Here is a 3,046-nt window from a genome sequence, read left to right as displayed (position 1 = left end):
GTCCATGATGAGTCCTTTGTCATTGTCTTGGATCATTATATTGCTGAGAGGGTTTAAATCATTCATAGTTGATCATCACACAGTGTTGCTGTTACTATGTCCAATGTTCTCCTGGTTCTGCTCACTTTACTTTGCTTCAGTTCATCTAAGCCTTTCCAAGTTTTTCTGATCTGCCTTTCTTATCATTCTATTACATTTATATACCATAACTTATTTAGCCATTCCTCAGTTGATGGGTATCATCTCCAACTCCAATTCTTTGCCACCACAAAAAGAGCTGCTAAAAATATTTTTGTACAAGTGGGTCTTTTTCTCTTTCTTTATGATTTCTTTGGAATACAGACTAGTAATAGTATTGCTGAATCTAAAGGTATTCACAGTTTTATAGCTCTTTGTATATAGTTCCAAATTGCTCTCTAGAATGGTTGGATCAGTTCACAACTCCACCAACAGTGCATTAGTGTCCCAGTTTTCTCACACCCTGTCCAACATTTATCATTTTCCATTTCTGTCATATTAGCCAATCTGATAGATATGAGGTGGTACCTCAGAGTTGTCTTAATTTGCATTTCTCTAATCAATAATAATAATTTAGAACATTTCTTCATATGACTATATATAGCTTTGATTTCTTCATCCGAAAACTGCCTGTTCATGTCCTTTGACTGTATTTATCAATTGGGGAATGGCTTTTATTCTTATAAAAATATGGAATGTTACAAGAATTTGTGTGTTATTCTTGTGCAATGGTCATGCTAATCTTCTCTATATAATTCCAGTTTCAATATATATCCTGCTTGGTTCACTTATTCTTTAGGATTAGATTATTTACTTTTCAATTAATTTCTAATTTGTGATTCCATATCCCTTTATTGAATATAAGTTTTATTGCATTATTGTCTGAAAAGCAAGCATTTAATATTTCTCCTTTTCTCTGTTTCTGAGGTTTTATGCACTAACACATGGTAAATTTTTGTGAAGGTGTCATATATAGCTGAGAAAAAGGTTTACTTATTTTCATTCCCATTAAATTTTTCTCCCAAGGTCTATCATATATAACTTTTCTAAAATTCTATTCATCTCCTTATCACCTTTCTTATTTATGTTATGGTTAGACTTATCTAATTCAGAGAGGGGAAAGTTGACCCCCTCCCTCCCCACTCACATAGTTTTACTTTTTATTTCCTCTTATAACTCATTTAACTTTTCATTTAAGAATTCAGATGCTATGTTATTTCATGCACATATGTTTAGTATTGATATTACCTTATTGTTGGTGGTTTCTTTTATTAAGATGTAGTTTCCCTGCTCAACCCTTTTAATTAAGTCTATTTTTGCTTTCACTTTGTTTGAGATCAACATTGTTATTGCTGCCTTTTTACATCAGCTGAAACATAATAAATTTTGCTCTAGGTCTTTAATTTAACTCTGTGTGTGTGTATGTGTGTGTGTGTTTCATGTGTTTCTCATAAACAATATATTATTAGATTCTGGTTTCTAATCCATTCTGCTATCTGCTCCACTTTATGGGTGAGTTCATCTCATTCATATTCAAAGTTATGATTACTAGCTGTACATTTTTTTTATCCTATTTTCTTTTGTTTATCCTCTCTTTTTTAACTCTGTCCCTCCTCAAAAGTCTGCCTTCCTTACTCTACCTTACTCTGCTTATCACTCCCTAACCCTTCATCCCTTTCTCTTTTTACTTCCCTCTTGGGTAAGATAGATTTCTAGATCCAGTTGAGTGTATATATACATTCTTCCCTCCTTGAATCAATTTATATGAGAGTGAGGTTTACATATTGACCATCACCCTCCTCTATCATTTTCCCCTTCACTGTAAAAGCTCTTCTTTGCACACCCCTTTTATGTGAGATAATTTCTCTATTCTTCCACTCCCTTCCCCTTGCTCCCAATGCATAACGCTTTCTCACTCTTCCTTTTATTAGATCATTATTATTTTTATTTTTGAGATTGTTCTTATTGATTCACTCCTGTGCCCTCTATGAAAACTCCTTTTAACTGCCCTAAAAATTTTTAAGTTCTTAAGAGTTACATATCATCTTCCCCAATAGGAATATAAATAGTTTAACCTTATTAAATCCCTTAGAATTATGCTTTTATGTTTACCTTTTTATGTTTCTCTTGAGTCTTGTACTTGAAAGTCAAATTTTCTATTCAGCTTTGGTCTTTTCGTCAGGAATACTTGACAATCCTCTAATTAAATGACCACACACACACACACACACACACACACACACACACAATCTAGAGATTACCTAAAAAGAAATGCATGAATCTATAATAATTACATGCAAAAACTCAAAGAAAAATGTTTTCCAGGGGAGGCCAGGTAGCACAGTGAGTAAGAGCACTGGCTCCAGGGTCGGGATGACCTGGGGATCGAATCCCTGGCTCAGACACTTAGTACCCACCCAGAAACACCTGGCCAAGCAAGTTACTTAACCCTGATTGCTTTAAAAAAAAAAAAAGAAAAGAAAAATGTTTTCCATAAGGACTACAAGAATACCTAGAAGAAATGAAACAAAACATGAAAGACAAAATAAAAGTTTTTGATGTTTGTCTCTCAAAGAGTACCATGACATAAGGGAGGTGATGCCATGACATGCAAGGGAACTGGATTTAAGTGAGGGAGGGCTGTGTAAAATCTGGGTCCAATGGTAAGATAAGGATAACTGTAGATGGCCCTAGATGCAGGGGGGAGACCTTGGCCTTTTTAAGTTAAGTTCTTTAACAGATTTCAGTTTCACTGAGGCAATGCCCACTCATTGATTAAGGCTAGGTAAGAAATGAGGCAGAGAATGGTCACTTTACATAGTCAGAAGGAAAAATTCAAAACTCTTAAAAGGAAAAAATGGAGGAAGAATTGTTTGGAGGAGAAAGAAATAAACTTTGTCCAAGTAACAGACTACTTGAAAACTAGAATAGAACCCCAAAATCAATGACTCCATGAGATGACCAGAAATATTAGAACAATTAATCAATACTGCTCCTCAGAGCTTCCAAGTACCCTTCTGTGGGTTTA

The 3,046-nt window shown here is 34.5% G+C and overlaps 1 pseudogene; it reads right to left on the bottom strand.

Annotated features, from left to right (window-relative positions):
* Positions 1-702: 702 nt before the first annotated feature.
* Positions 703-803, bottom strand: LOC138176149 (U6 spliceosomal RNA; annotated as a pseudogene).
* Between the last annotated feature and the right edge of the window lie 2,243 nt (positions 804-3,046).

This window comes from Petaurus breviceps, unplaced genomic scaffold (assembly GCF_028583685.1).
Source record: "Petaurus breviceps papuanus isolate PSGF00001 unplaced genomic scaffold, PetGlider_PUasm1.0 81, whole genome shotgun sequence".
NCBI lineage: Eukaryota > Metazoa > Chordata > Mammalia > Diprotodontia > Petauridae > Petaurus > Petaurus breviceps.
This window is presented reverse-complemented; position numbering and strand designations above follow the sequence as displayed.